The following is a 10,948-nucleotide window of genomic DNA, read 5'->3' on the forward strand; positions in this document are numbered from 1 at the left end:
TTAGTCCTTCAGACAGAAACAAGCACTAAAGAAAAACTCTGACATCACATCATTCTTCTTGCTTTGAGTTTGAAAAGTCTTCTAGAAATAAAGATTATTCATATTATTCTATCATTATTAAGGTTATTTGACTGAAAAAAGAACCGTTATTACGAGTGTCCAGCTCTGACTTTTTAAATGACACACTCTTTATGTAAAGGAAATATCATGTTCAAATGTGCATTATTAGACTGAACATGGCCTAACATCAGAGCTATGACATATTACATATTATCACTGTTCTAGCTGTCTGTAATTACAGTCAATTAAAGATAAAAAGACTAAGTTAGTTATTTTGAAGTGTTATGGATGTTTTAATTAAATGAGATTGAAATACAATTTCAGCTATTATTGCATGGGGATGCTGAGAGCTGAACTGAGAAAGAACTGCTATAAAAATAGCTGAAAAGGCAAAAAATAGCTGAAAAAAGCATAAAAATCTCTTTAAAAACATGGATAAAAAAAACTAAATAGCTGAAAAACATAAAAATCTCAGAATAAATGGCATAAAATAGGAAAATACGGTAAAAATAGCTGACAATAGCATTAAAAAATGTCTTAAAAAAGCCTGAAAACTAAATAGCATAAAATAGCTGAAAAAAAGCCTGAAATCTCTAAAAAAAAATAGCATATAACAGCTAAATAGCATAAAACAGCTAAAAAAAAGCATACAAATCTCTAAAAAGAAGCATAAAATAGCTAAATAGCATAAAAATAGCTGAAAAAAGCATGAATATCTCTAAAAACAAGGATAAAAAACTAAATAGCTGAAAAAACTGAAAAGGCATGAAAAATGTCTTTAAAAAAAGCATAAAATATCTAAATAGCTTAAAATAGTATAAAAATAGCATAAACAGCTAATAGAAATAAAAATAGCTAAATAGCATAAAAATAGCTGAAAAAAAATCCATGAAAATCTCAAAAATAGCACACAAAAGCTAAATATCTGAAAAATAGCTGAATTAAAGTCCCCCCAAAAAACATAAAATATCTAAATCATACACAAATAGTTGAAAATAGCATAAAAATCTCTAAAAATAGCATAAATTAGCTGAAAGCATAAAAATAGCTGAAAAAAGCATAAAGATCTCTAAAAAAGCATAAAATAACTAAATAGCATGAAAATAGTTGAAAAAGGCATAAATAAATCTCTGAATATAGCATAAATTATCGAAATGATGTAAAAATAGCTGAAAAAAATCTTTAAAGTTGTCTAAAAACAGCATAAATTAGCTAAAAGCCATGAAAATTGCTGGGAAAAGCATAAAAAATCTCTTAAAATAGCATTAAATACCTATATAGCATTAAAATATGTGAAAATAGCATAAATTAGCTAAATAGCATGAAAATAGCTCAAAATAGAGTAAAAAATCTCTTAATATAGCATAAATTAGCTAAATTCCATAAAAAAAGCTGAAAAAACATTGGATTGTCTAAATATAGCATAAATCAGCTAAAAGCATTAAAAATTGATGGGGGAAAAAAAGCATAAAAATCTCTAATAATAGCATAAAATAGCTAGTTAGTATGAAAAAAGCTGAAAATAGCATACAAAATCTCAAGAAAATAGCATAAAATAGCTTAATAACTTTTAATAACAGCTGAAAATAGCATAAACAGCATAAAGAAATAAAAATAGCTAAATAGCATTAAAATAGCTAAAAAAAATACCTAAATAGAATTAGAATAGCTGACAAAAAGCATAAACAGCTAAAAGAAATAAAAATAACTAAAAAGCATTAAAATGGTTGAAAATGGCATAAAAGCTGAGTGAGAGTACCTGATTAATGAAACATATAAAAAAAAACAACATTTAAAAAGAGGGCCTTTTAGAATGTTATCTGCAGATTTACACTTAAATACATTGTTTTATAATATTGTTCAGATGAGTGCTTTAAAAAGGATAAATTAAAGCCACTTGTTTGTCAGTGACAAAGTTAGAACAGGGACATTCCTAAAAGTAAATGTGTCTTCTATCTGATAGCAGCCTAGCTTCTCTACTCTGTTAGCTTCAATGATGCTATATTCACACAGGCTAACGGTACTCACCTCAGACTGGATCTGACTCCACATTCCCATCAGTCTGACAGTCTGAGCTCCACTTCTACAACTTTCTGTTGGACATAGAAAAACACATGTGAATCATCAATTACTGCCTAAAGAAGCCTCTCTGATTACCCTCAATATCAATGATTATGGAGTTTAAACATCCCGCATGGGTAAACGCTGCGTTTAGGTACCACTACTACTGTCTGATTTATGATCATCAACCACCTGTTCTACATGAAAGGGTTACATCTGAAAGTAAACAGCACTTATTAAAGACTATGCCTGTATACAATAAGAATGTAAGAACAAAGATGATCATTGTATTTTTATAGCAGTGGTTTTCAAAATGTTTTCACCCAAGGCACACCAGATTCATTTCAATGCAAAACAGACTTTTAAAATAATATAACAGTCAAGGGGGCCTATAAGGGGGGGTCAAAGGGAGAGGTTTCTGGGGCCCAGACAACTGGGGGTGGCAAAAACTGGTTACAAGTGATGAAAAAAACATGGCAAAACTAGGCAAAAAGGGGCAAGAACAAGTAAAAAAGGGGTAATAATTGGCACAAGGGGCAAAAAATGGGTTAAAAGTGGCAAAAAAAGGTTAAATGTTGGGGTAAAAGTGATTAAAAATTGGGCAAAGAAGTGGCCAAACAAAGGCAAAATAGAAGGTGGCAAAATAGACCAAGGCTGAGGGGACAGGTGTGTTTTAGAGAGGACAAACATAAAGAGGTGGAAGAAAGTGGCAAAAAAGGGTGAAAGTTGCTAAAAGGTGGTAAAAATTGAAAAAAAAAAAAAAAAAAAAAAAAAAAAAGTTGTAATATTACAAGAAAAAAGTTGTAATATTACAAGAAAAAAAAGTTGTAATATTATGAGAAAAAAAGTTGAAATATTACGAGAAAAAAATTGTAATAATATGAGAATAAAGTCATAATATTACAAGAAAAAAGTTGTAATTTACAAAAATAAAGTCATAGTATTACAAGAAATAAGTTGGTATATTACGAGAAAAAAAAAGTTGTAATATTCCAAGAAAAAAGTTATAATTTACAAGAACAAAGTCAAAATATTACGAGAAAAAATGTCGTGATATTACGAGAAAAAGGTTGTAATATTATGAGAAAAAAACTGTAATTTACGAAAAAAAAAGTTGGACTATTACAAGGAAAAGTTGTAATATTACGAGAATAAAGTCTAAATCTTACGAGAAAAAAGTTGTAATTTATGAGAATAAAGTTGTAATATTACAAGAAAAAATGTGTAATTTACAAGAAAAAAGTCATAATATTACAAGTAAAAAGTTGCAATATTACGAGAAAAAAAGTTGCAATATTACGAGAAAAAAAGTTGTAATATTATGAGATGAAGTCATAACATTATAAGAAAAAAGTTATAATTTACGAGAATAAAATCATAATATTACAAGAAAAAAGTCGTAGTATTATAAGAAATGAGTTGGTATATTACGAGAAAAAAAGTTGTAATATTACGAGAAAAAAAGCTATAATTTATGAGAATAAAGTCGTAATATTACGAGAAAAAAGTTGTAATATTATGACAAAAAGGTTGCAATATTACGAGAATAAAGTCGTAATATTACAAGAAAAAAAATTGTAATTTACGAGAAAAAAGTTGCAATATTACGAGAAAAAAGTCATAATATTACAAGAAAAAAGTTGTAATTTATGAGAATAAAGTCGTAATATTACAAGAAAAAAGTTGTAATTTATGAGAATAAAGTCGTAATATTACGAGAAAAAAGTCGTAATATTACGAGAAAAAAGTCCTAATATTACGAGTTTTTTTCTCTTAATATTTCTACTTAATATTATGACTCTTTTCTCGTAATGTCAAAACATTTTTTTTTATCCTTTTATTGTTTTTTCTGGTGGTGTGGCCCCAATACTCTGTAGTTGTTAATGACATGTTAAACCATCAGAAACTTGAGTGGTAGAGCTTTAGCACCCAAAATTAGAAATTGTAGGTGTAACGTTCGAGAAAAGACTGAGAGAAAATTCTACCACAGGGTGGAAAATTTGACACCAAATTAGCAATAGCTACGTCAGAGAGCAGAGTCATGCTAGCTAACTTTGCACTGATAAACATTTAATACAAATATTGAATCTATTTTTTTTAAGTGAATTTTTTTTCCATTAAAATTGATCCCAACAGGAAGTTAAAGAGTGGCAGAGACAGATTAACAGCATAAAACTTCTGAAAAAGGGGGACAGAAAGTTGATTCTCACCTTTCTTTTCTTCTCCAGATTCCCTCCAGAAAGTCACGTCACTTCCTGAAAGTGGATTCATGGGAAATGTAGGAGTTTTGTACAGTAGGCCAATAACCACTGACTAACAGGGTGGTTTTTGGGGACACACATTTAATTATAAAAAATAATAATAATATAATTTGTTTCTATTATTTTTATGTGTGATTGGAGAGATTATAACCTGATCTACTCAATAATAAAGTTCTATATCTGTTTATTTATTTTTATATTACAATGGTGTCACATTGAAACTGAAAAAAAAATGTTCTGAGGGCATCATAAAAATGAGCATGTGTGTGGAAAAAGGCATCCAAAATAAATGAAAAATACATTTACATAGATTATTGAGAGTAATTATTCTATCGGAGACCTCAGTCTTTAAAAAAGTCTTTTGAAAAATACATTTTATTAACTTTGAGTAAAAAATTAAGAGTTAAACTCTGGGGACAGAAAAGTCACCCATAGCAGAAATGGCCCATATATGAATTGTCCACTTTTATCGATGAAATTAAATTAAACAAATCTTTCTTCGCTACTGTTTCTGTTTAAATAAAGTTTTCCTGTTGACTGTAATGATCCTGTAATTCCACCAGGTGGCGTCATTTGACAGATTAACGGGAAGTTTAGAGATCTGAGTCACAGCTAATCTAGAACTCTGACCCCACTACTCTCTGGAGTAACAGCCTTAGTATGAGGAACCATAGAGAACTATAGAGAACCATAGAGAACTATAGAGAACCATAGAGAACCACACAGAACCATAGACAACCATAGAGAACTATAGAGAACTATAGAGAACCACAGAGAACCATAGAGAACCACACAGAACCATAGACAACCATAGAGAACTATAGAGAACTATAGAGAACTATAGAGAACCATAGAGAACTATAGAGAACCATAGAGAACTATAGAGAACCAAAGAGAACCATAGACAACCACACAGAACCATAGAGAACCCAAGAGAACTATAGAGAACTATAGAGAACCATAGAGAACTATGGAGAACCATAGAGAACCATAGACAACCACACAGAACCATAGAGAACCATGGAGAAACATAGAGAACTATAGAGAACCATAGAGAACCATAGACAAACACACAGAACCATAGAGAACCATGGAGAACCATAGAGAACTATAGAGAACCATAGAGAACTAGAGAGAACCATAGAGAACCATAAAGAACCACACAGAACCATAGATAACCATAGAGAACTATAGAGAACTATAGACAACCATAGAGAACCATAGAGAACTATAGAGAACCATAGAGAACCACACAGAACCATAGAGAACCATAGAGAACCACACAGAACCATAGAGAACTATAGAGAACCATAGACAACCACACAGAACCATAGAGAACCATAGAGAACTATAGAGAACAATAGAGAACAACAGAGAACCATAGAGAACCATAAATAACCACACAGAACCATAGAGAACCATAGAGAACTATAGAGAACCATAGAGAACCACACAGAACCATAGAGAACCATAAATAACCACACAGAACCATAGAGAACCATAGGGAACTATAGAGAACCTTAGAGAACCATAGAGATCCACACAGAACCATAGAGAACCATGGAGAACCATAGAGAACTATAGAGAACTATAGAGAACCACAGAGAACCATAGAGAACCACACAGAACCATAGAGAACCATAGACAACCACACAGAACCACACAGAACCATAGGGAACCACACAGAACCATAGAGAACCATAGAGAACCACACAGAACCATAGAGAACCATAGAGAACTATAGAGAACCTTAGAGAACCATAGAGAACCACACAGAACCATAGAGAACCATAGGGAACCACACAGAACCATAGGGAACCACACAGAACCATAGGGAACCATGGGGAACCATAGAGAACCATAGAGAAACACACAGAACCATAGAGAACCATAGGGAACCACACAGAACCACAGAGAACCTTAGGGAACCACAGAGAACTATAGAGAACCATAGAGAAATATAGAGAACCACACAGAACCACAGAGAACCATAGAGAACCACAGAGAACCATACAGAACCATAGGGAACCACACAGAACCATAGAGAACCATAGGGAACCACACAGAACCATAGAGAACCATAGAGAACTATAGAGAACCATAGAGAACCATAGGGAACCACACAGAACCATAGGGAACCACACAGAACCATAGAGAACCATGGGGAACCATAGAGAACCAAAGAGAAACACACAGAACCATAGAGAACCATAGAGAACTATAGAGAACCATAGAGAACCATAGAGAACTATAGAGAACCATAGAGAACCATAGAGAACTATAGAGAACCATAGAGAACCATAGGGAACCACACAGAACCATAGAGAACCATGGGGAACCATAGAGAACCAAAGAGAAACACACAGAACCATAGAGAACCATAGAGAACCATAGAGAACCATAGAGAACTATAGAGAACCATAGGGAACCATAGAGAAATACACAGAACCATAGAGAACCTTAGGGAATCACAGAGAACTATAGAGAACCATAGAGAACTATAGAGAACCATAGAGAACTATAGAGAACCATAGGGAACCACACAGAACCACAGAGAACCATAAAGAACCATAGGGAACCACACAGAACCACAGAGAACCATAAAGAACCATAGGGAACAACAGAGAACCACACAGAACCACACAGAACCATAGAGAACTATAGAGAAATACACAGAACCATAGAGAAATACACAGAACTATAGAGAACCTTAGGGAATCACAGAGAACATAGAGAACCATAGAGAACTATAGAGAACCATAGAGAACCATAGAGAACCATAGGGAACCACACAGAACCACAGAGAACCATAAAGAACCATAGGGAACCACACAGAACCATAGAGAACCATAAAGAACCATAGGAAACCACACAGAACCATAGAGAACCATAGAGAACCACAGAGAACCACACAGAACCACAGAGAACCATAAAGAACCATAGGGAACCACACAGAACCATAGAGAACCATAGACAACCACACAGAACCACACAGAACCATAGGGAACCACACAGAACCATAGAGAACCATAGAGAACCACACAGAACCATAGAGAACCATAGAGAACTATAGAGAACCTTAGAGAACCATAGAGAACCACACAGAACCATAGAGAACCATAGGGAACCACACAGAACCATAGGGAACCACACAGAACCATAGGGAACCACACAGAACCATAGAGAACCATGGGGAACCATAGAGAACCATAGAGAAACACACAGAACCATAGAGAACCATAGGGAACCACACAGAACCACAGAGAACCTTAGGGAACCACAGAGAACTATAGAGAACCATAGAGAAATATAGAGAACCACACAGAACCACAGAGAACCATAGAGAACCACAGAGAACCATACAGAACCATAGGGAACCACACAGAACCATAGAGAACCATAGGGAACCACACAGAACCATAGAGAACCATAGAGAACTATAGAGAACCATAGAGAACCATAGGGAACCACACAGAACCATAGGGAACCACACAGAACCATAGAGAACCATGGGGAACCATAGAGAACCAAAGAGAAACACACAGAACCATAGAGAACCATAGAGAACTATAGAGAACCATAGAGAACCATAGAGAACTATAGAGAACCATAGAGAACCATAGAGAACTATAGAGAACCATAGAGAACCATAGGGAACCACACAGAACCATAGAGAACCATGGGGAACCATAGAGAACCAAAGAGAAACACACAGAACCATAGAGAACCATAGAGAACCATAGAGAACCATAGAGAACCATAGAGAACTATAGAGAACCATAGGGAACCATAGAGAAATACACAGAACCATAGAGAACCTTAGGGAATCACAGAGAACTATAGAGAACCATAGAGAACTATAGAGAACCATAGAGAACTATAGAGAACCATAGGGAACCACACAGAACCACAGAGAACCATAAAGAACCATAGGGAACCACACAGAACCACAGAGAACCATAAAGAACCATAGGGAACAACAGAGAACCACACAGAACCACACAGAACCATAGAGAACCATAGGGAACCACACAGAACCATAGGGAACCACACAGAACCATAGGGAACCACACAGAACCATAGAGAACCATGGGGAACCATAGAGAAACACACAGAACCATAGAGAACCATAGGGAACCACACAGAACCACAGAGAACCTTAGGGAACCACAGAGAACTATAGAGAACCATAGAGAACCATAGGGAACCACACAGAACCACAGAGAACCATAGAGAACCACAGAGAACCATACAGAACCATAGGGAACCACACAGAACCATAGAGAACCATAGGGAACCACACAGAACCATAGAGAACCATAGAGAACTATAGAGAACCATAGAGAACCATAGGGAACCACACAGAACCATAGGGAACCACACAGAACCATAGAGAACCATGGGGAACCATAGAGAACCAAAGAGAAACACACAGAACCATAGAGAACCATAGAGAACTATAGAGAACCATAGAGAACCATAGAGAACTATAGAGAACCATAGAGAACCATAGAGAACTATAGAGAACCATAGAGAACCATAGGGAACCACACAGAACCATAGAGAACCATGGGGAACCATAGAGAAAACACACAGAACCATAGAGAACCACAGAGAACCATAGAGAACCATAGAGAACTATAGAGAACCATAGAGAACCATAGAGAAATACACAGAACCATAGAGAACCATAAAGAACCACAGAGAACTATAGAGAACCATAGAGAACTATAGAGAACCATAGAGAACTATAGAGAACCATAGAGAACCACACAGAACCACAGAGAACCATAAGAGAACCACACAGAACCACAGAGAACCATAGAGAACCACAGAGAACCATAGGGAACCACAGAGAACCACACAGAACCACACAGAACCATAGAGAACTATAGAGAAATACACAGAACCATAGAGAACCATAGAGAAATACACAGAACTATAGAGAACCTTAGGGAATCACAGAGAACATAGAGAACCATAGAGAACTATAGAGAACCATAGAGAACCATAGAGAACCATAGGGAACCACACAGAACCACAGAGAACCATAAAGAACCATAGGGAACCACACAGAACCATAGAGAACCATAAAGAACCATAGGAAACCACACAGAACCATAGAGAACCATAGAGAACCACAGAGAACCACACAGAACCACAGAGAACCATAAAGAACCATAGGGAACCACACAGAACCACAGAGAACCATAAAGAACCATAGGGAACCACACAGAACCATAGAGAACCATAGAGAACCACAGAGAACCATAGAGAACCATAGGGAACCACACAGAACCATAGAGAACCTTAGGGAATCACAGAGAACCATAGAGAACCATAGGGAACCACACAGAACCACACAGAACCATAGAGAACCATAGAGAACCATAGGAAACCACACAGAACCATAGAGAACCATAAAGAACCATGGGGAACCACATAGAACCACAGAGAACCATAGAGAACCACGGAGAACCATAGGGAACCATAAAGAACCATAGGGAACCACACAGAACCATAGAGAACCATAAAGAACCATACGGAACCACACAGAACCACAGAGAACCATAAAGAACCATAGGGAACCACACAGAACCATAGAGAACCACGGAGAAATACACAGAACCACAGAGAACCATAAAGAACCACAGAGAACCACACAGAACCATAGAGAACCATAGAGAACCATAGAGAACTATAGAGAACCATAGAGAAGCACAGAGAACCACAGAGAACCATAGAGAACCATAAAGAACCACACAGAACCACAGAGAACCATAGAGAACCATAGAGAACCATAGAGAACCACAGAGAACCATAGAGAACCACAGAGAACCATACAGAACCATAGGGAACCACACAGAACCATAGAGAACCATAGGGAACCACACAGAACCATAGAGAACCATAGGGAACCACACAGAACCATAGAGAACCATAGGGAACCACACAGAACCATAGAGAACCATGGGGAACCATAGAGAACCAAAGAGAAACACACAGAACCATAGAGAACCATAGAGAACTATAGAGAACCATAGAGAACCATAGAGAACTATAGAGAACCATAGAGAACCATAGAGAACTATAGAGAACCATAGGGAACCACACAGAACCATAGAGAACCATGGGGAACCATAGAGAACCAAAGAGAAACACACAGAACCATAGAGAACCATAGAGAACTATAGAGAACCATAGAGAACCATAGAGAACTATAGAGAACCATAGGGAACCATAGAGAAATACACAGAACCATAGAGAACCTTAGGGAATCACAGAGAACTATAGAGAACCATAGAGAACTATAGAGAACCATAGAGAACTATAGAGAACCATAGGGAACCACACAGAACCACAGAGAACCATAAAGAACCATAGGGAACCACACAGAACCACAGAGAACCATAAAGAACCATAGGGAACCACAGAGAACCACACAGAACCACACAGAACCATAGAGAACTATAGAGAAATACACAGAACCATAGAGAACCATAGAGAAATACACAGAACTATAGAGAACCTTAGGGAATCACAGAGAACCATAGAGAACTATAGAG

Source organism: Cheilinus undulatus, linkage group 13 (genome assembly GCF_018320785.1).
Source record: "Cheilinus undulatus linkage group 13, ASM1832078v1, whole genome shotgun sequence".
NCBI classification, from domain to species: Eukaryota; Metazoa; Chordata; class Actinopteri; order Labriformes; family Labridae; genus Cheilinus; species Cheilinus undulatus.